Genomic DNA, 24,418 nt, shown 5'->3' with positions numbered 1-24,418 from the left:
CGTAAAGGGACCCAAAGAAATAGGTACCGGTGAAGAAATCGGACAAACAACTGGTGTGCCAGAAAACCCTACAGAAACATTGGTTTGCCCTGACAGTGGAATGTGTGGAACCCGAGAATGATTAATGGAGCACTTCTGTGCTCCAGTGTCTATCAAAAATTGATGTTTCCTATTTCCCACTACCATTTCAATGTAGGGACCTTTCTGATTAACGGGAATAGGTGTAGGTTCCAAACCCTGCTTCGGGCAATCCTAACGAAACAAAATATCATCAAAAGGAAGCTCTTCAGATAGATATGCAGCAGAAGGATGATCAAATATGTTTCTAGTATCCACACTCGAAGTCTGATTTATCCTGTGAAAAAGGTTGTTGGGGATCCTGTGAAAACTGGCCTCTACAAGGGCCCCCTACACCCGGGCGACCTCTGGATCGTCTACCCATATTTCCAAATGTGTTATTCGACCTCTGTCGAAGGACGGGGCATTGTGCACGCCAATGACCCTCCTGGCGACAATAGGCACACTGGTTAATATTCACAGGACCCAAGGGCACATTCCCTTGTGGAACATACTGACCTCTAATCTGCGAACTACCCTCTCTGGAGCCTCTAACAATTTGCTGTAACAATACTTTAGTCTTCAAATCACCTTTTCTCTTCTCGACTCTATCTTTTTCATTATTGACACGGTTCTCGTAGTACTGAGCCATGTGCAGTACTTCTGATTGGGATTTCGCCTGCCAAGCGCTCTCAGAAGACATAATTTGTGACTGGATGTCAGGCAGCAATCCACGTACAAATTTGTCCACAAATAATCTTTTCCCATACTCTGTGCCTAAGTCTTGTCCACTGAAATCCGAGAATACCTGTTCGAACCGATTAAAGAACTCGGTAGCACCCTCAGATTTTCCTTGGACACAGGCCGTAAGCTTGTCCCAAATAATTCTCTTTTCGGGGATTATAGTTTTCAGTTTTGCAATGATTCTGTCAGGCAAAGGTAGTATCACCTGAGGTGGTCTCTCGCCAGCTGGCCTTTCCCCATCAAGCCTAACTATGTTAGCCCATGTATCTCCCAACCCTGGTACATCGTCTATAGTTCTAACTTGTTTCCACAAATCTACAGGCAGGAGTACAGGGAATAGCAAATCAATGTCGCCTAGGGTAAACACTGAGGACTGCAAAACAGACTTTATCTCTTTATAGAACCCTGTCGGATTTTTCCTAATGTCAGGAATAGTTTGTCTAATAGTATTCACTTCCTGTCGTGAAAACGGGACGTGAACAAACTGCGATACATAATGTGCAGGAATGTCCACAGCAGGTGTACCTGCTGCAGCATTAGCAGGAATCTCAACCTTTGGGACAAATGTCGGAGGAACCTCTCTCATAGGCAACTGAGATGTAGTCAACTCCGAACGCTTACTAAGCAACAGAGCTAAGTCGAGCGCTAAAGCAGTTGAAGAAGTGTCAAGTGAAAAAGCTCTCTTATAAATGCTCAATAACTCTGTGGGACAACTAACCTTTCTCTTTAAACATTCATCCTGCAGGTACTCTACCATTACCTGTATCACTTTCCTCTGCATTTCTAGCGTATATTGACTGTATGTGTCATATACCTCAACTGGAGTTATCGATATGTCTGAAATCCATCTAATCGCATCTTTTGTACAAATTCGCGCCTCCTCAGATGTCGATTTACGACACGGAAGAAATCGTTTCTGTACATACATACTTTTTTCTTCGTCATCCTCATTCCGTAACCTTTCCAACTCCTTTCTATACTCAAATATCCTCTCAACATGCTCATGTACCTTCTCCACAGTGTCTCTTGAAAACGCTAAAGTATTCAGGTCCCTCAACCCTTGTGGGAGGTCTGCATTATTTAATTTACCCCACATTACACATAAATGAATCCCTAAACCTTCAATGAAAACATTTTTCTCAGGAAAATTATCCATATTAGAAAGTGTGGCAAGAGCATTAGCTCGATCATCTCTCTCCATACAATGCTTAGCCCATGCAAACAAATCCTGTTTCTTTTCTGTAGGAACAGTATTACGAGTAACAATCCTCGACCTGATCAACTACAAGCGGTACAGAACTACTTGGGAGTGAGGGTGCAGGCAAATTCAATGGAGGTACTATTACTGGTGCAATGGGAAGAGGCAGAGGAGCAGGTGGAGGAACAACAACCGGAGGAATAGGAACAACAGGTTGAGCAGGAAGAGCAGGAATAACAGCAGGAAGAGGTACAGCAGGAGGAAGAGGAACATACGGAGGTGGTGCAGAGGCACCAGGCCTTCGTTCATTTAACAATTTGTCGATAAACTCATCAGAAACATGAAGATCTTTAGAAGGATAGATTTTCTGAATACCGAGTGAGAAAGCCCTGTCCATATTCCTAACCGACTCAGACTGTTTGTCCTGATCATATAACAACGCCTTTTCAGCATTTGTTTTATGACGGCGCACATGTTTTTCCCTACTTTTAAGCTGTTGCAACGCTTCTCTTTTCCAATTTTGCAAAACATCAAATGCTGCAGGTCTGGCCTTCTTTTTTAACAAGACTGACTCTAAATATTCAATACGAGGGATCTCAAAACTACCATTGACTGGCCACTGAAGTTCGGAGGCATGTCTGGTTTGTCTGTGCCAAATTTTATTAAATACTACACTTCCAATGGCATTCTTACAGTACATAGTACATGCCGGCGACCCCTCTTGTGGTGCCGGACGGCTAAATTCCAAAGATTGTCTATCGCTGCGGAATAATGCCCTAAAGCAGCTAGACAATTTCCCAGGCATTTCTCAAATACTCGGTGTTACCTGGTCAATAATTGTGTCTGCAGATACAATGCGCCAAATTCAAATTGTCAGGGTTGAATTAAGAGTCGGGTAACGACTCACCTGACCAAACCTAAGGAGGACCGATCGGTTTACAAAGGACTTACCTAACGAATTTTACCTTGTGTATGGTGATTTCGGCAAATCTGCCGCCCTCAAAAAATGGACCCTCGTCAAGATGCCGTCTCAGACCACACAGCTATCGTCCAGGGAACAGATCGTGCAGCGCTGTTGAGGTGTCGCGTCTCGTTCAGTCGGGCCCGTTATGTCACACCGTCCGATCCCAGTCCGATAGCGTGCGTCAACCTTCAATAATCCGGCATCAATCTTGAGGGTCCCTATTCGGGCGCCAACTGTGAAAACAAGGAAATAGTATGAGGCAGGGTAACCAAAAAGCAAACACACCAAACACAGGTTACAAAGGAACATAAAAAGTACTTTATTTTATACTGAATCCAGTTACAAAAGAACAGAACAAAATTCAGATAGCTATCGACCCTCAGTACAACACAGCGAACTCCGGCGTGGTTCGGTGTGCTCAGTGAGTGCAAATATTCATTGAAACAGTCAGGCTTTTATACATTTCTCCAGCCTGTTGTCCAGCCTTTCTTCAGGTTAACCATTCCATAAATAAGTTACTGCTCTAGGGTCCCTTGCCAGGTCAAATCTAGTTCATCTTAGGTTTATACATTAACAAGAAGAAATGGTAATAATGTATGCTCTAGGCCTAACATTACAATGCAGGACTTAATTTATACAATATAGTTAAGCTGGTGTTCTCATTCAATTATAGATCAGTTTCGGTGATACAGGTAATCCATTACACACAGGTCAGCAGAAGGACAAGGTCTCAGCTCATGACCCTAACAAGTGGCCTGCAGGCAAGTTATACATTAGCTGTACAGAGGTCATGACAATCGAGTTCTGTTCTGAATAACATAGGCCACCATTTTAGCTCACATGGTGACTTTATAGAGCAAGAAAACCTAAAATGGCGGCTTTACCCAAAATGGCCGTTTACATAGATTCTAAGGTCAGGACCTTGCAATGCGAGTTTATTCGCATGTAGTTTATAAGCAGCTTGTTAGCAGCTTGGGGTAGGCCAATATATATATATTCATAGCAATAGGAGGCACGATATAATTTCTAGTTTGACACACCTTTTATCCTTGTGAGGAAGGGAAAGGGCCATCAGATGTGTGTGATTCTGATCAATTGCCTGACTTTACCTGACCCTTATATTGGGGCATGTCAAGCTAAACAGCTCTGGTGTTAGTCCGTTGTCCTTTGTGTTGTGCAAAAGTGTTCGTGTCGGAAAAGGGGAGGGGGCAGAGGTTTGGAATGTCCTACGTGAGAGGATGGGGAAAAGGCGTCCAATGAAGGGGGATAGACCATCTCACTCGTCGGTGTCCCACTCCTCAAGGACCCCTCATCCAGGTGATCCTCCCGCACTGGTCCACCCCAGGAACTGTATCCAATAGCGATGGCCGTGTCCTGGCCATCTGGATGACAGCTCCCTGCGGACTAGCAGGTCACACACCTTCCGGTTTCTCACACATGAAGAAGAAAGGCGGCGACAACCCAGCCAGAATTCCGACATATGCATGCAGGGATGACACTGGATGAACCAGAGCCAATGATCTATTGCACAGTGCCCAATTGGCTGTGTGCCTACAGGCCTGCAATAAAGGCGAAATAAGATATATTCCATGGGAAATCTGGATAACAAAATGATCTTCTAAAGTAAAAAGAGTGTTTTCTTAGCGCCTTGCCTGGATTCTATGTAGCGAACCTTTAAGGCCATTTTGCACACTGTACAGTTGAGGATTGTTTAAGCTCTTTGCATGCCTTCTCTGCAGAGGACTATTCAAGCCTTTTGCACATTGTCCAATTGGCTGTGTACCTACAAGTATTTGATAATGGTCAAATAAGATCTAATCCTTTTGGAAATATGGATAATAGAACATTTGCACCTGGAGAAAGGCGCTCAGCCAATCAGGTGGCAGGAAATGCGGGCAAGAGCAGACCAGACAGTCTACCGCCCGCATTTACCAGCCACCCGAGATGCTTCCCAGGATGGCGCCATCTTGAGTTTGGGGAATTTCGTGTGGCCTACATCTCCCATTAATTTTTCTTTCTCACTTTTCGCACCATTGGCGAACCCCCGAGTGTGAATAACTATAACCCCCTTGTCTGAGGCGCGTACTTTCCCGTTAAAGGCCCACAGCCCTTGCAAGGCCTGCCTAGGCTTGAGCTGCGCGACCGTTACTGCCCAGGTACGCCCCCTGACGTAGAGGTGCTTGCTACAATCTTCTATAGTAAAATTCTGATTTCTTTTCTCCCAAGTGTATTGGTTAAATATATATATATATATATATAATACAGTTCTCATTGTCTAATACAAATAATCTCTCAAGCAGCAATGATTTCTCATCAATTGTAACTGTCCATTATTAGAAATCTACAGATATGAACGAACAAGTAAAGCACACATAATAACGCGTAACACCAGCTTCTCAAAAGTCATTTGGTCATACTCTGAGCATTGATTGCTTTCTCCACCTGCTTCCATACTAAATAGACCGAATTTACTAAATAAACCAGTGACTTATGCAACGCACTTCAGAATTTTGCTACTCTGAATATCATTTTTTTTGTCATCATATTGGCATTTTAGTGATGTATAGTGTGTGTTTTAATTTTAATAAGAAAGCTGGTGATCAGTGTTTCGTCTTAAAAAATCTCTTTATACTTTAATGTTTTCATGATTTAATGCTGCTAAATGTTGATATGATTCAATGAGCATATGATTGAAGGAGTGAGATATTTTGTTTTGTTTTTGAATTGTATTTAAATGTACTGCTTGTATTGGTTTTATTATGTATGTTTATGTGAAAAATGTATGAGGTTTTAATTAATCAATTGCCGCATAAATTACATTTAAAAAAAAAAAAAACTCGGCTGAGTCTCGGCTGAAATAACTGCAGCCCAGAATGGTTGGCAGCTGTATGCGGTCAGCGACGGACCTACTTTGAATAATGGGGGGGGCTAGCTGTGCACGAGTCTTGCCATGTCAGGTGAACCTCTGCACAATCTGCACGTTCTTTTATCTTTTGGAATAGCGGGCCTAGCGCCCGCCGCACGAGAGTAATCAGCAAGTTAAATCCAAGTGACACAACACATTGTCTCTGATTGTGATCAATCCTATGGAGAATCTTTCCCTTAGGCAGCAAATCAGAGAGAGGCTTGCTAAGCAAATTCCTCCAATGGTCTCTTAGCAGACACACACTCCACACGAGTCACTCTGTCCCAGGCGTAGGCCTTCCTTTCCAGCATTTCTCCAGATGTTGGGAAGTTCATCCCAAGGCCGAGTGGCCACACGCCCTCCATGATCCAGGTGAGGTTTTGGAGGACAGATGGATCGGGGTGGACAGCAACACTGGAGTATAGATTCACCCATCTCATGTTGGATTTTTCATTATAAAATACACCTTTTTATTTTGACCATGGTCCTAGAGACACAAGTCCTGACTCTAAGTGCAAAGCCTTCAGGGGCAGAGATTGGGGGAGGCCAAGAATGCGTTTCCAGAGCTTCCGTTCTAGCACTTTCAGCGGATCTATGTGATCACTGCGACCACACGCAATTGTGACGGCCGAAAATGCGGACTTTTTTTCTTCATTAAACCCCCTTTACACCACATAGATATGCGGGGGGGGGAGACCCCCACAGCCCCTGCATATTAATATAATATCCCCCCCACATATATATGTGGTGTAAAGGGGGTGTTTAAAAAAACAAAAAAAAAGTTGGTCATTTCGGCCGTCGCAATTGTGAGGGCGACATTTTGGGCCATTTCCCTTTTAGCCAGGGTAGCTGTCTTTATTTATTTATTTGAACATTTATATAGCGCACAAAACCCAGAGGTATCTAGGCGTAAGAGATTGGTTACAGGCATACAATGCAAACAAGGGGGTAACCCACATAATTTGCAATCTTGACAAACAGTATACATTGTTGGCAGGGTTTGCATTATTTAAGCAATGTGCATAGATTGATGACCCAGGAAGTAATGTTTCAGCTAGATTAGCGGGCATCTTTTTTCATCGTCATCATTTATGGGGGCAGTGTAAAGGGTCTTTCACAAAATACGTGCAATGACCTTAAAGCCTTAACTGCTATTTAGTTGGCAGGCAGGGGTGTTGCTAGGTCTGCAAAAGGTCCGGGGCTACGCTAATATTGGGACTGTCGGGACTCAGGGCTAGTTAGCCTTTTGGTTGTAACCCCTGAGCTTCTAACCGAGGTTACAACCAAAAGACCTGGAGCTGTAGCCCCCTTAGCCACGCCTCTTGTGGCAGGTGTGACGTCACGATTTAAAGGGCTAGTGTATTATCTGGGGCATGTTGGACAGGCTTTCTCCTGTGCAGATCCCAGGCAGCATAAATCATGGTGATCATGGGAAGGATGTTTGCCAACCGCATCACTCAGGGAACTCGCCAATAATTCATCCGGCTCTGGGGGCGCATGCGCGTGGGAAGTGTTTTTTTGGACCTTTTCCTTTGCCCTGCTTTCCTCCGCTCCTTTCTCTCCTGGTATGAGCTATTTTTATTTGGGGGAGAGGATGCATATTTACACCCTCATTAGAGGGCCCAGCAGCTGTGATTCGCCTGGCGCTGACTCATCGCTCAAATAACTGAAATCCTCTTCCCCTCTTGGGGTGGGAGGGCGGGTGTTGGGGGCACAAAATAAAAGAGCTGGTTTAACATCATAAGGGTGTTAATACGGCATAATGTTTTTTCTGCTTCGCTGATGCTATGTAAATTGTGTCTCTTAAAAGGCAGAGGTTCTTAGTTTTGGCTCATGTGCAGCACCTAAATGCCACCTAGTCCGCAAAAAAACTACTAACACGGTACGTGTGAGTATTAATTTGTTTACATTCTTTTTTAAAGTATTATAAAGCAATACGTCTGAGCAAACCACTTTAGAACACGGGAGTGTTGATTAGGTAGGAGTATGATGAGGCATTGGGGAGGTGATTTAAAGGATAATTTCACTGCAGACCTCGGTCCCCTCCAGTGACCGAAGACATAGAAAAACTATGACATAGGATTAGGTGTCTCAAGAAACGTATCAGGCATTGAAACTTCTCTGCAGTTGGACAGTTACGGTGGATGTCCTTAATCATATTCTAGGTTGGTCGCATTCGTTCGATTGAGGATTGATTGTTGTGAATGGGTCATGGCCTGGAGGTGGGCGTACAAGGTAGGGTGACCAGACGTCCCGGTTTTCCTTGGACGGGAAATCGCCCTGCGTCCTGGTGTCCCGGGAGTTTTTTCATTTTAAAAACCTGGTCCGGGGTTTAAGGGTCGGTGGCTCCATTCCTGGTTTTTGCTGGGACCCGATTTCGAAATCTCGAAATCAGGTGCCGGTGCAACTCTTCCTGCACGAATGGGGGCGTGAAAAGCATTTCCTCCCCCTTCCCCTCCTCAGTGCTCTCCTTCAATGAGAGGAGTGTGCCTGTGAGCATGCCCTCTCCCCCCACCGCAAAAGGCCAGCAACATAGAAGTAGGACTACAGTTTTATTCGTATTTATGTTAGTCCCACTTCTATGTCTATGGCCTGACCCTGATTTTTTTTTAGTTTTTTTTTTAATCTGGTCACCCTAGTAAAGAGATGTGTGAGGAGTCAGGGGGACAGTGGGGTTCAGATTTTCATGCAGGTAGGTTTGCCACTCGTCAACACTGGTCAGAAAGGAAAGCCTTGGATAAGACTCGGCCTTTGCAAGGCAAAGAGGGGAGATGGCATACAAGGATGGGCACACCTACTGCAGGTGTCCTTTGTCTGTTTGTCCGTGGCCACACTAAGGGCTACGTTTATCCCACTCACTCCCACCGGGTATCTCCTTTAACTTTTATCACAATAGCAGGCATGTTAGGGTCTGGCGGTATATTATTGCTTTCCTGCCTGCCTCCCTCTTCCTTTTGGACAAGCCCCAAGCAGCCATGTTAAGGTCAGGCAGCAAATCCATGTCATATGAGACCCTGGACTGTGTACCCAATGAGCGCTATCAAGGAGTGTTTGGTATAGAACTTGGGAATACGGGTTGGACCCTCTAGTCATGGACCCATCTAATGTTTCATTTGATATGTTGGTATCTATATGAACTAATGAGGGCAAATTACCAAAATTAAGGTCAGCGTGTGTGAATAGACATGGCATGGGTGCATCACCATGCCCCTCTGGGGCTTGTTCTTGGTACTTCAATGGGCTTCTTCCACCTGGGTTATCCTAAGTCTGTGAATGGACTATGTGTCCCAAGTGAAGGTTAAGTACGCGCAGCACCTGTATCACCATGCTGCTCAACCAATAGCAGCCATCATACAATCGGGAGTGCACTTATCGGTTGTAGCCATTGAAACAGAAGGACTGCGCCTAATAGTTTGGCTGCTGCCTTTTACTTGACGTCATTCTTCTGTCCCTTTCAATTTTACCCTGCCCCAACAAGGCTTGAACAGACGGGGGGGGGTGGGGGTGTGTGTGTGTGTGTGTGTGTGTGTGTGAGAAAAATCTTTGCTAAAGGGACGTTATGGTTCCAAGTAAAACCGAAAAACCCCTGAAATTCGCCAGTTATGGTAAGCTAAGCAACCATAACTCGCGCCAGCACCGTGCACTGCTAAGACTAAAACCCAGGACATCAAAGTTGACATCACAAATGCAATTTGTAAAGTACTTTTATTTCACAATAAATGCTCCGAGAACATCCGACTATTGCCTTATTCAATCAAATTTGAAAATCTGTTTCTTCACTTGCGATCCAAAATGTTTATCGTGAGGCACGTATTGTTCTTTTTGCGTACACAAGGTGTTCGTTTTCGGTAAAAGAAGCTCTTGGGTCGCACAGTGAATTCCAGTGCTTCTGCATCAACTTGGGCCTAGATAAAGGATGTTATGTTGCTCCTAATTGCTAGTACAGCATAAGGACATGTTGGCCCATGGCGATCGTCCCAAAATATACTCACTGTCATCCAGTTATTTACAACGATCTGCAGCTGCCGGTTAAAAAAGCCGTCAGTTGGCATCTGGAATCGATGACAATCACAGAATGACAAGATGTACCTGTTTCGAAAACATAACAGAAAATGTGTCTCACTACCCGAACTTCATTACAATTTATCTATTGACTTATTAATTTGGCATAGAGTTTAAACTAACGATTAGCACAGACATCAAACAATCTCAACAAAATGAAAACAACGTGGAAAGTGATACACAATTCGACATGGTCATACATGACATTTTAATGAAATATTAGCGTTGACCCTGGGGGAACCGAGTGGTGGTCTACATGCACCTCAATGCTGAACTCCCCATAACTACGTTAAAAAGAAAACTGCACACAAACATTGTACTTGCGTTTCATTGAAGTAAGCCACACAGAACAGACGAATAGAATGTAACCCAAAAATAATCTTCAGATAATAATAAGTTAATGCTCGTACCAGTATACAATCGTCAAAAATCAAACTTACATTATATTCACCATTTCCATTGTCTTGGCATAACTCAAACCGTAACGCTCACTGCGTGCGCACCAGCGATTCTTCATAAACTGAATTTACATGTTCCTTACACACTTTTAGAATGAATAACCTTCTCATATCTTCATAATTACAAACCTCCTTTCATTGAATTCCTGTGGGAATAGTCCCTTTCTCTCAAGGTCAAAAAACAATTGAACCTTATACTATGTGTCCGATGCGTGGGCTTCCTTAACTCGCAACCAGAAATTCAAAGCTGGTGACCTTCACTCACAATCAAAATACATTCCTACTTCGCAACAACTTGCCTCACTGCATCCATGAGAAGTGTTATCCTCATCCGCGTCCATCAGGAACTGCAGGTGGCTGCCTGACGTACGAGGCTCTAGGGGGTGCCACTCTGACTCCATTATTATTTTAATTACATTTTAACACAGACACATTAGCCCTTTATTTGCCACGCTCTGGGAGTACCACCATCACATCAATTTATAAACATCAAGCGTTTTACTTAAGAGTGTAAAATAACCCGAAAGTGCTTCTATTTAATATTAATAAATATTGGGCAACCAATATCAACAATATAGAGGAACGGGCATTCGGAATGTAGTATTACTCTTTAATACCACAAGGTAAGGTTGGGATTGCAGACTGCAGAAGCAACAATCTACATTTACAAGTCCACAATTCCATGATTATACATCTCCATCCCTTCAATGCCAAAATGCAATGTCTTTCGCCTGTACTTTACGCACATATTGTGGAACACCTCCAAATGTACCATATGACTTTTGCGACAAAAAAACACCTGTTTTTGCTTCTTGCAGCCATATCCCATCCCATCCTCATCACCCCTCACCTCCCCAGACATTATTTGATAAGTTTGCAAGTGCAATGTTGTGTTATTAAATATGTTTTTACTGCGATGTCCGCGGACACCAAACAATCTGACCACTTCACGCTCTTCACCATCTAATCAGCAGATACCTCACATGTCCGTGGACATGATGCGAGCTGATTAGCCAATCGGTATCCCATCTGCGGAGCGAACAGGGAACTGCGTCCGCGGAGCGGACATAGATATCACTAATTTGTTGTGACCTACGTTTTGATAATTTTTTTTAAACAAACTACTGGACGGATTTTCACCAGATTTACAAAAGCATGCTTTCAAGACCAAGCCGCTGCTCCTGCCGCAAATTTGGTGAAAATCCGTCAAGTGGTTTGGGCTGTAGGCGTGAGCAAAGTTTTTTCCCCATTCAATGGGAAAAAAAGACATTTTGGGACACCCCCTATAACTCCCCCCCTCCCCCCTGGACCAAACCTCACCAAACTTTGCAAAAAAAATTCAGAATGGGCCATATACTTTCTTTGCAAAGTTCGGTGAGGGTTCATCCAGGCGGAGCGAAGTTAAAAGTTGCCCAAAAAGTGCTCTTCCTATGGGATTAGCAATTTAACCATAACTACACAGCCACTACCGTGGCTGTGTAATATATATGTCTTGCCCCCTTGTTGGCACACGGAACTCCGCTTCACTCGCATAATTCAAGAGGCCCACACTCACGGTGGGTAATCATTTTATTTTGTCATATCACTACATCATTGGGACCAGGCTCATAGGTTTGTGGCCTTCCTGGTGCATCCTCTACTGGAAAAAATGAAAATTCATCATTCACTTTCAAATATAGCGAAACCTTAATAAAAACACTTAAGTGCTCAGTGGTATTCTCAAATCAAACATGGATGCCATCATTTTAGGTATTAGTCCAACTTTTATTTTCACCAATATCGACTAGAGTGCTACGCACTTTCCTCTTATTCCACTCATTTCATCTCCATCTTTGTTTCTCAAATTGAATCTAATGTGATTACAGTGGCAACCGTGACCATAGTTCTCAAACCAAAAGCAATTAGTTCTATAAAGTCTGTCACATATGATAATATATATACAAATGTCATTGTCAGGGCATAAAATGTCAAATACACTTATGTATGGTCATACTAGTGCGCATAACTCATCATCAAAACATAAAATGTAAAATATAAAAATACAGACCTGCATAAAAGATCTCTCTCTATATGTATACCCGTACTCTTGCACCTTCTGCCTCTTTCAAGATCTTCCTCTCACTCTTCCTTCCACGTCTGCATCTCTCTCTCCCTTCCTCTCTCTTCCTTTCTCTCTCTCTCTCTTACTGTCTCTTTAACTCTGGTGATGACTCTCTTCCCTTCTGCCCCCCTCTCTCTCTTCTATGTCTCAGTTTATGTTTCCCTCTTGAGCCCTATTCTACTCTTCCTCCTTCTCCTCCCCACTCACACTCCTGTCGTACACTACAACTTTCTCTGCATCTCGCTCTACCTCTTTCGCTCACTCCGCATCTCTGGCTGACCCTTCTCTTTCTATGGCGGGTTTTCTCTCTCTTTCTCTTTCCTCTCACTATATCTCTCTTGCTTTGTTTTCTCTCTCTTGGTTATTGACTTCACCAGTCTCGCTCTCGCTCTGTCTGTCTTTTTCTCTCTCCCTCCATCACTTTACACAGTAGGCCAAATTGGGGGGTGGGGTTGAGGGTGAGGGGGTGTGGACAGGCAGTGAAAGGGAGTGTGAGAAATTGGAAATGAAAATGGAGGGATATAAAATCCTTTCCCAGAGAGTCGATGGATAAAGAGTGGAAAAGGCAAGTCAAGTTGAAAAGAAGTGAGGCTGATGGGAAGGAGACTTGTGTGTGCAAAACCATGCATTTCATTTGTTGTCATAGAAAGAGGACTTGCATGTTCTTGATTAGCAGTGTGCAGGATCAATACTTAGGGCCTCACTATGAGTATGGTGGAATTACTGTTACCACCGGTGGTAAAGAACCTCTGCTTAATTATGAGGTTCTGTTATTCCCCTTTCAAAATCCCCATTGGGCTTTGGTGGAGAATGGCAGATGTACCCTGGGTGTCTGGCACCGTTACTGCCACTTTTGTGGAGGGAATACTGCCATGCAGTAACTTTAAGTGGGCTAGGGCTAGCCGGCTCACAAATATGGGTCTGAGGCGGGGCACTGCCGGGGCCTCCTAATCTCCCCTGACAGCCTGCCCGCTATAGGGCAAGGCATTTGTTTCTGAAGCCTGAAGCTCTCGCTAATGGTGGTGCCAGCACCTGCAAGGCATCCGTTTAATCAAGTGATGCCCATGGACCAGTGCTGCCATTATAGACGAAAAGGTGAGGCCACTGGAAGCCAAGGACTTTTCTTTTGTAAAGCCTGAAGCTCCTGCTCATTCGCGAGAGCTTCAGGCTTTAGGAAAAAAAGCCTTGGCTTCCAACGGCCTCACCTTTTCAGCCTTTGTGGTACTGCTCCCCTTTGTCAAATGCCTGACGAGGGGCAGCGCCAGCATTAAGGCTGAAAACATGTGGCTGCTGTCCTCCACCAGGCATCCTTGTAATGGATGCAGAGATCAGCACCCTCTCTCTGCAAAGGGCTGCCTGGGGGTGGGGTGCCTGCATGCCATTAATCCGGGGCTTGTCAAGGGGCATGGCCTAACAACAGGCAAACCCTGCTGTTGGGACACGCCCCCTTCTTGAGCCCTGGCTGGTTTTGTTGTGCCACTTAAGGCACTGCCAGCATGCACGCGGTTTTCTTGCTTATGGGTTTACAAACGTTAGGGTGACCAGACGTCCCAGTTTTTGAGGGACAGTCCGGGGAAATCACCCTCCGTCCCGGGAGTTTTTTCATTTTAGAAACCCTGTCCTGGGTTTGCATGGTTGGTTGGCTACGGTCCCGGTTTTTGCCGGACCCTATTTCGAAATCCCGAAATCGGGTCCCGGCTTGACTCTTCCTGTGTGAATGGGGGCGTGAAATGCTTTTCATGCCCCCACTTCCTCCAACTTCCCCTCCCCGGGACCCTGTGAGCACACACCCTCCCAACCCCCCTCAACAGGCCAGCGACATAGAAGTAGTGCTACAGTTTTATTTGTATTTACTTTAGTCCTACTTCTATGTCTATGGTACGTCCCATTTTCTTTTTTTATCTGGTCACCCTTACAAACGCATAATCTGGCAGATCTCTTAAGCAGGTGTAACTGTTTATCGCCTGTTCTTAATACTACTGCCGAACTCGGTCTTTGAAATACTTATTACTTTGGAGCATCGATGGGGATAGATGGAGCGGCTGTGCACCTGACATTCCAAACACCAGTGAACTAGAGCTCTGCCTTCAACTGATGACAACCGGATGAACCTGCAAGCCAACATGCCCTTCGGGAGCTGCTTCTCTCATCCAGGTTTCTCTCTATGCATTCTGGGACTTGTAGTGTTGCTTGTCAGGTACAGATTCAGGACTACAATTCCAGATTGCCATGGGGGTATGTTGGCCTGTATACTCTGGGTCCTATCTTGACTGTGGAGGTGTGCTGTAGGAAAAACACAAATGGACAACGTGGCGCAGTCTCTGTGTCATTTGCAGTTCCTGCTGGGTATTAGTAGAGCCGAGTGTTGGTAGTGGAGGGTTTATTTTGCATCAGGTGCCAGTGAGAGAAACTTTGCTGAAAATGTTGGGGGGGACATGACATCTGAAGAAAAGGTGCCCCAGCCAAATGAATGGGGACAAAATGGTGTGCCATGAAAGTTGGGGGGGGGGGGACAAACACCCTTGTCCCCCCTAAAATTATGCCCATGGATGGGACACATTAAAGGGCAGTTGCAATTTTGGGTGATCCGAATAGGGTTTACTCACGCACCCCACTAATGCAAACATACCTCTTCCTGACTACATCACCCCTCTCGATGTCTGTCAACATCTTCTCTCCTCAGACCAAGGTCTGGTCGCCTCTGGCGGCAACATAATGCGCCTACTTCCTGGACAAGCCGGGTGTTCTGATAACACTATGGTGGAGAATTGGCGCATTATAAACGCGTCATAATGTGATATAGCAAAGCAAAGCACATACGCCTACGGTGAGACCACCAGGCGTTTGAATATATCGACCGAGTGAGGACATAGGCCTTTGTGGAGATTGTGTAACCAGCATTGAATTCGGACACCGCCTCAGCTCTCCCAAGATGGCTGGAGCAGTTGCTCAATTCGTGTTTCGTTTGATTCGGCCATGAAATCCGATGCTCGGACAATAATTCCAGTTATTTTGCCAGTCTGGATACTTCCATCCATCAAATTGTGAGCACAGGGGCCTTCCATCACAGAAAATGAAGCCTAGATGAGTGGTTTAGCACTAAATCCTCCTGGCCTGCTTTCTGTTAGCCTGTGCAGTTGCTACCTGTAAAGCTCCTGCGAGGCCATCTGCGTAACGGCTGCACAAATAAGTAGTCGGACACGAGTGCATGAGAAAACGTCTTACTTTATTCAATTTACACTCTGAACTGCCCGTTTCCCCATGTCCCCCTCCTTAACCCAACGTTACTTCCTTCCCCTTGAGGCCGCAACAGCGGACCTCCCACCAAACTATGTGGAGGGGCTGGGTTACTAGTTAGGGTGTTACAGCACATCCTGACACTACCCATTGCAAATAGTCCTTTGGGAACAAGGGGTCTGTCCCAGATCTCTCAAGCTGTATCATGTCAGCTCTGAAAGAGAATCATGCTCTGGTTTTTGCTTTGAATTCCTGTACCTGTGGTACTGGATTTATAACGGGGTGAAATAAAAGACTACAAGTCCCACGATGCAAAGAAAAAAATCAGAATTGAACTCCCTTCTCCAAAAAGCAATTGGGCATGTTGGCAGGTTTCTCTTTGTATCCAATCCCATATTTTGCTGGACATTTCAGCACCTGCTGTTATTTTTCTGTTGGAAGCTTCATTCCGCCAAGTGCTGATGTGACGAGGAGATGGGCAGAAGGGAGGTGAGAATGCAGTACACAGGAGTGACCATCAGCGCATCAAAGGACCTGGACTTGACTCAATAAATGCCCAAAAATTCCATGTTCTAGAACTGCGATCTTCCGGTGATCCTAAGGACAAAGAAAATCCTAAGGGCAAAGAAAATCAATCAAACTTCAAAGACCAGAATGCAAAGTTACACTATCAATAAAGTAACTTCTCCGAATTTATATGGGACAAGTTAAGGCCTCTCACGGCACAACCTAAAATGGAGGTTTTGCGTCGCGTGCATGAATTTATGTGTGGGACTTATAAAAGCACAGATGTATGCGGGAAGCAACAGAGTGCTGAAAAAAGGGGACACACTCATCGGTTACAGGCGGGGTGTGGTTATAGCATACTTGCCAACATGACCCATTTCAATCTGTAGGTTCTTATCCAGTCCTGTTTTTCTCTTTGCATTCTTGGACTTGTAGTCTGCGTTTTATAATGGGAAAAGTGGAACTACAAATCCCAGAATGCAAAGGGAAAAAAACAGGACTGGATAAGCACCTACAGATTGGAATGGGTCATGTTGGCAAGTATGCTATAGCAGGTGGGGCAACAAGGGTGAGGGGCTAGTAGAGAGGGGAGAAGTAGGGTTGATCGGAGCAATTGGCTATTGCAAGATGTTCTTTGAAAAGTAGGGTCTTTATGTCCCTCGCAAAGTGGAGGATGGGGGGGCTAGTCTGATCTGCATTGGTAACTTCTTCCAGAGAGAGGGTGTGTAGCGGCAAAGGAGAGCTTACCAGGTGCAGAGTTAACCGGGAGAACAATAGGCTGCCCCGAGATAAGATGGGGAGAGAGAAGTGGGGACAGGCCAAAAGAGAGGGTGAGGTGGAGATGTGGGACAGGAGGGAATAGAGTGAGGTGAAGAGAGGGTGAAGCAGGTAATGGAGGAGTAAGGTGGGTGAGGAGAAAATGTCGAGAGAGGAGCTGAGGAGGGACGGGAACAAGTAAAATGTGGGGGTGTTCTGGGTTGAATTGGGGGCAGGAGGAAATAAGGCATTGTAAGATACAAAGGTAGGATGGGGAAAGAAAAACATGAGCAAAGGTGGAAGAGGAAAGGGGGAGGGGGTGGGTGAAGACAAAAGACGGTGAGTTGGGAGAGGGGAATGGGGAGGAGTAATGGGTCAGGGCAAGCAAGATGCTCAAGCTCAAAGGGGAAAGGGGTGGGAGTGGTGTGATGGAAAAGTATAAAAGAGGAGGCGAGGGAAGATGGAGAGAAGTCAAATTAGAGGGGTTGGTGGGGGAGAGACGGAAAGTTCAAGAAGGAAGAGGAAGATCTCCTTTGGGAGCTAGAGGTTGGAGTAGGCCTAACTGAGCCGCCAGGCGCTTAGATATCGGCCTGTGTGCCATTATAAGCTGCCCCCCCACCCCCCCACCCAGTGACAGGTTCCACAAATGGAATCAGACCATCTCTCCATCCTCTGGGAAGAGCAATGCACAGCAGGCAGAGGCCCTGCGGCGGAGCGGGTGGCACGCAGAGGCCCGACATGGAAGTGGGTGCCAAGCAGACACCCCTCAGCGGAGCGGGTGGCACGCAGAGGCCCGACCTGGAAGTGGGTGCCAAGCAGACACCCCTCAGCGGAGCGGGTGGCACGCAGAGGCCCGACCTGGAAGTGGGTGCCAAGCAGACACCCCTCAGTGGAACAGGTGGCACAGACGAGCCGACTGCTCAGAAGATGGCGAGTAGCTGACCCTGGGTGCAACAAGAAGTGTGCCCATGCTGCGCTGCTCAGCGGGGCAATGCCATATTGAAGCAGGTGGCAGTCAGAGGTCCTGGGCTGTGAAGCAGACATCCAGCGATGGAGCAGGTGTGCACCAGGGAGCATTGGGCAAGCAGGTGTCATAATGTGGTCCCTTGGCAGAATAGGTGGCATCAAGAGTTTCCTCAATTGAGCAGGTTGCGGGCTGATGCCCTCACTCCAGACTGGGGGACTCTTAGGAGGATCTCCCCTCCCCCCTAGCCCCAGCCCTCGCTCATCCTCACCTCCTCTCTGGTGGAGTCCTCTGCACCTAACCTGCTTTTGGGTGGTTGGATAGTGAAGTAACAGAGGCAGCCTTTGGTATCTCCCTCATGGTACTAGCTTCCACGGTTGAGTGCACCGCGGCATACTTGCACGGCTCGCCGGCCTTCGGACTCTGCATAGCCATGTTTACACAGTGCCGGATTATGCATTAGGCCACGTTGGCACCGGCCTATGGGCCCCACTCCTTTTAGGGCCCCACGACAATGGATCAAAATACAGCGGTGCAGAACATTAGTAGTGGGGCGACATTTCGACTGCCTTGGGGTCTCCGCAGGGTTTAATCCGGCACTGTGTTTACATCATGTCTGCAGGCATTCCTGGTTTTTGCTTGAGCACCAGTCTACACCATTAAACTTTAAAAATAATTCTCTGGTGTTTTAAAAAGTTGTAGTGCCAGGCTATCATGCAAGTCTATGCAAAAAAGGACGAGCATACTCGTCCTTGGCACTTAAGGGAGCGCGTGTTATTGCAGGTCAAGAATCAATGTATTGTTTTGAAACATCGAATCAATTTCATTGATTGTTTTCAATACACTTTCAAATGGCGGTTGTTTTGAAATTCACCAGCAGTCCTGTTCAACTTCAAAAGGCTCCAATAACACCATTGTTTACATGGCTGGTTGAGTGGAGTCCAGTGTGCTCATTCAACTTCAAAAGCTAGGATCGATATAATGTCATACTTTTCTGAAATTGAAGACACTAATGGCAATCAAAAAGCCTCAAAATCCTGTTATAATGAGATTATAGTGTTTCTGCATGATATTGAGAGCATCCCCACGGATGCAAAAAGCAGCGATCTGGGATCGGAACGGTTGTGGCACAAAATTAGCAAGCACGACTTGTTTTATGGAGTATCCTTAGCAAGCGCTTATAGCGACTACCTTGCGCGCCCATACTAAAGTCTTGCAAAGTGGGAAAGTGAGACGCTTTGTTGTGTGCCTTAAACTGAACCAACTCCCCACACTATCGAAGGCGGAAGCTTGGTGGATATCCCAGCCAAGGACCACATTTGTCGCTTATGTTGGAGAGATCCGGAGACAGCTGGACACCCATTGACTGATTGCAACGCCCGGACGCCACTGTATGTGAAAGGCTCTGTAAAAATAGTATATGGTCTGCATTTTATTTGTATGGACCAATTTTGGGCGTATCTGGTAACGGGTGAAGACCTGGTTAGGAATTTTACATTATTTTATATGCGGCAGAAGATTCTTAAGGTATTAATATGAAAGAACCTAGACTGTTTTTAAATTGTATTCTCTGAACTCCTTTAATGACTTAAATTGAATCATTCTGTAAGATGAAATTTGTATGTGTGTTTAAAGCTTTTAATCGCAATTGTTTGTATTTTTGTGTTTACGGTTAAATTGGACCAATAAAACACTACAAAAAAAGAAGTATTAATCAAAATATTTTTTTGTGTTCTACTTACTACTGTCTATCAAGATACGTTCTTATGCTCTACCGTCTGCTGGTGACGCGTGTTTCACCCACCGGGCTCTCTCAAGGCTATGACAGGAAGTAATTGTGCTGGTGACGCGTGTTTCACCCACCAGGCTTTCTCAACTCTATGACAGGAAGTAATGGTGCTGGTGACGCGTGTTTCACCCACCGGGCTCTCTCAAGGCTATGACAGGAAGTAATTGTGCTGGTGACGTGTGTTTCACCCACCAGGCTTTCTCAACTCTATGACAGGAAGTAATGGTGCTGGTGACGTGTGTTTCGCCCACCGGGCTTTCTCAAGGCTATCACAGGAAGTAATGGTGCTGGTGACGTGTGTTTCACCCACCGGGCTTTCTCAAGGCTATCACAGGAAGTAATGGTGCTGGTGACGTGTGTTTCGCCCACCGGCTTTCTCAAGGCTATGACAGGAAGTAATGGTGCTGGTGACGTGTGTTTCGCCCACCGGGCTTTCTCAAGGCTATGACAAGAAGTAATGGTGCTGGTGACGTGTGTTTCGCCCACCGGGCTTTCTCAAGGCTATGACAGGAAGTAATTGTGCTAGTGACGTGTGTTTCACCCACCGGGCTTTCTCAAGGCTATGACAGGAAGTAATGGTGCTGGTGACGTGTGTTTCGCCCACCGGGCTTTTTCAAGGCTATGACAGGAAGTAATTGTGCTAGTGACGTGTGTTTCACCCACCGGGCTTTCTCAAGGCTATGACAGGAAGTAATGGTGCTGGTGACGTGTGTTTCGCCCACCGGGCTTTCTCAAGACTATGACAGGAAGTAATGGTGCTGGTGACGTGTGTTTCGCCCACCGGGCTTTCTCAAGGCTATGACAGGAAGTAATGGTGCTGGTGACGTGTGTTTTGCCCACCGGGCTTTCTCTAGGCTATGACAGGAAGTAATTGTGCTAGTGACGTGTGTTCCACCCACCGGGCTTTCCAAAGGCTATGACAGGAAGTAATGGTGCTGGTGACGTGTGTTTCGCCCACCGGGCTTTCTCAAGGCTATGACAGGAAGTAATTGTGCTAGTGACGTGTGTTTCACCCACCGGGCTTTCTCAAGGCTATGACAGGAAGTAATGGTGCTGGTGACGTGTGTTTCGCCTACCGGGCTTTCTCAAGGCTATGACAGGAAGGCTGTCCAGTTCTGGACATGCAATATTGTCTCATTGTATAGGGTTGCGGATACATTTTAAAGCTAATTGGGGCTCATTAGCTGCAGTCTGTTTCAGGAACTCTTGATCAATGAACTCATATGGGCATTGCTGAAAATCTGCATGCACATGCCTTTTTAAATCCCTACAAAAAATGTAATGTCGGTCCTTGTTTGGGGATGGGGACGGGTTAGGAGCACTAACTGATCATGCCCCCGCTGTACCATGCACTGCAATGCACAGGAGGGTCAAGATGACCCTACCCACCCCACCAGTGCATGCCATTGGAAAGGAGCTGAGAGGGTGGGCATCGGTGATACCTTCTTGTAAACTGCATTTATTGGTCCGCGCAACACAATTTGTTCACTTAACTACACAGAGGCACCCGTGCATCCCGCAAAAGAAGTGAAAACGTTTTTTTTGTTTGTTTTTAAATGGGGACAGTATGTCCAATGTTTACCTGTCTTTAAGGTGGTGGTAGAAATGTACAGAAAGTTTTGGAAGGTATTTCGCCTCAAAATGAGGTGGTAGTGAAATGTCCTCACCACTCTGTAAAACCACCTATTTTTGCTCGTGTGTGTGTGTGTTTATTTTATTTATTTGCATTTTTAAAGCACTCCCACAGCACGGGGGCATCGAGGCGCTGTTACAGAATTTTTTTTGTTGTTGGTGTCTTAGTTGCATATTTATAACCTGCTTAACACCCAGAGGTTTCTATGCACGGACCGGGGGATTGAACCTGTGTTCGTCTTGCTTCCAAGGCGAGCACGTTGCCACTGGGCTATCTTCCCGGAACAAATCCCGGCTGTGTATATGTGTGCGCGAGCGAGTCTGTCCTATGACAAATTCTCTCATTTCAAGACACATTTAAAAATATGCCAGCGTTCTGTACCTTTCTTTCACGCTTTTCTCTGAGTAGGGCTCACGGGCTCAGGCACGTTCCTCTACCTGGATTAGGCAGCTGCATGTGACCGTCGCATCTATGCGTTGAAGTTCAGGGGTGGACTGGCCCATAGGGAACTCTGGAGATTTCCCGGTGGGCTTCTGCAACCTGGGCCTCTTTTCTGTGGTATTTCCAAATTTTCTCATAGGAAAAGCATTGGGTTTGCTGAAAAGGTGTCATACAGGTCCACTTTGAACTTTATTTCCAGGGTCTCTTTTGGTCCCCAGTAATTATTTCCAGGGCCTCTTTTAGTTCCCAGTCCAGCCCTGTTGAAGTTTAAAGAGTGCCCACAGCCGTGGCATCTTTCTATGGTCGGAGGAAGGGGGGCTCGGAAGTGGGCACTCGTCAACTGTGCAAGTAGGAATAACGTCGAGGCTGTGCTACCTTTGCACAGAATCAGTAAGGCCTGCCCTGTAGTGCAGTGTATAGACCCACATTCAACATCCCTGCGGCGAAAGGCAAAAATGACTCTTGACTGGTAGGGCTTTCGTAGATTGGTATGCTTGCATCGCCTGCCACCTAGTGTCCGGACTACAGAATAGCAATCCAAAGACATTAAGAGCGTTTTAAGGGAGCCGTCAAGAATATAAACAGGAACGCCTCAATCCAGCTGCTTTACAAGCCATCTTTTTAGTTTGGGCTATTAGGTGGCAAGCGCCGCCGATACTATTGCATTAGAGCACGGCTATGGAAAATGGCGTCTGAGGAAGGACACTAAGCTTGTAGGTCTTTCTAGGTTATTTACCCACCGATTGACTGACCATGGCCATGCTAAACCCTTTGGCCATTCCCACCCACTCCCTGGCCAAAACACATCATCCTGGAATCTCATTGACCTAACTTTATCAAGCCTTACCATCAAACCTTTTGCTCGAAGTTCCTGCCAGTGCTTGCATCGCCTGCCACCTAGTGTCCGGACTACAGAATAGCAATCCAAAGACATTAAGAGCGTTTTAAGGGAGCCGTCAAGAATATAAACAGGAACGCCTCAATCCAGCTGCTTTACAAGCCATCTTTTTAGTTTGGGCTATTAGGTGGCAAGCGCCGCCGATACTATTGAATTAGAGCACAGCTATGGAAAATGGCGTCTGAGGAAGGACACTAAGCTTGTAGGTCTTTCTAGGTTATTTACCCACCGATTGACTGACCATGACCATGCTAAACCCTTTGGCCATTCCGACCCACTCCCTGGCCAAAACACATCATCCTGGAATCTCATTGACCTAACTTTTTCAAGCCTTACCATCAAACCTTTTGCTCGAAGTCCCTGCCAGTGCTTGCATCGCCTGCCACCTAGAGTCCGGACTACAGAATAGCAATCCAAAGACATTAAGAGCGTTTTAAGGGAGCCGTCAATAATATAAACAGGAAAGCCTCTATCCAGCTGCTTTACAAGCCATCTTTTTAGTTTGGGCTATTAGGTGGCAAGCGCCGCCGATACTATTGCATTAGAGCACGGCTATGGAAAATGGCGTCTGAGGAAGGACACTAAGCTTGTAGGTCTTTCTAGGTTATTTACCCACCGATTGACTGACCATGGCCATGCTAAACCCTTTGGCCATTCCCACCCACTCCCTGGCCAAAACACATCATCCTGGAATCTCATTGACCTAACTTTATCAAGCCTTACCATCAAACCTTTTGCTCAAAGTCCCTGCCAGTGTTTTTTGAAAACAGTCTTCTGAAAGGAAATGACTTAATTGGAGCTGTAAAGGCACTACTGGTATAATAAAAAGAAAAAAATGGCTGCTTTCAGCCACCCGGATTATAAGCACTATGTGTCTCCTTCACTGAAGTCCTGTTAAAAACAAGCTTTGACTTGTGCATAAGTATTGGGCATTTGCCTGGCACTGCTAATAATGCCAGGTAATCAGCATTTTTCAGCTGCTACCAGTGAGGGGCAGTTAATTACCCTAGGGCAGTGCCTTGCAAATGCATTTCCCATGCCTACACAAAAGCCAAAACTATTGGCATTGCCAATGCTTGTTTTTGTCACACTTAATGGTACGGTTCCAGTGCGTCTCTGAATTCACTATATGGGCCTTCAGCTTGTGTGAAGTCACGGAAGGATCCCCCAGGTTTACCGGGGTCATGGTAGAGTCCCGGAACTTCTCCGCAGTCATGGTCCGGTCTCAGACTGTGTTGTGGGTCATAGTAGGGTCCCGCATCTTGCCCGAAGCCCCTTTGGGGTTCCGGAATCTGTCTGCAGTCACACCATGTGTCGCACAGAATTAGTGAAGTCACTGTAGCAGTGGCACACACTTTGCAGGCTGTCTGAAGCATTCTGATGCGTGTGTGGCACACTACGCATTTGTGGGTCCACACATCGGCGTCTGTTTCCCATGGAAATAGTGTCTGCTTTAGTAGAAATCACAATGTACAATTCCTATCCGAGGCCACTCAGCAGAGCTTCTTGTTGCATTTTGAAAACATTAACACCCACCTCATGATCTCACGGCGACAGATGGTCTGTGCTCTCCTTGTACACAGCCTTTCTTGTGCTTTATTGGTCTGATCTCATTTGAACGATGGGGAAAGCTGGGGTGACATCATTTGGAGCAGGAATGAGATAAAGTTAATATTGTCTCTTTTTTGAGTGAATCGAGCGAAA

The 24,418-nt window shown here is 45.9% G+C and overlaps 1 protein-coding gene across 5 annotated transcripts in view; it reads left to right on the top strand.

Moving 5' to 3' along the window:
* Positions 1-24,418, top strand: part of PACSIN1 (protein kinase C and casein kinase substrate in neurons 1) — a 363,469-nt gene that overhangs the window by 245,555 nt on the left and 93,496 nt on the right. The window lies entirely within an intron of this gene.

The sequence above is a fragment of the Ambystoma mexicanum genome, chromosome 13 (assembly GCF_040938575.1).
Source record: "Ambystoma mexicanum isolate Mex_15411 chromosome 13, UKY_AmexF1_1, whole genome shotgun sequence".
Lineage (NCBI taxonomy): Eukaryota > Metazoa > Chordata > Amphibia > Caudata > Ambystomatidae > Ambystoma > Ambystoma mexicanum.
Note: the sequence above shows the minus strand (reverse complement) of the source record. Positions and strands in the feature narration are given on the sequence as shown.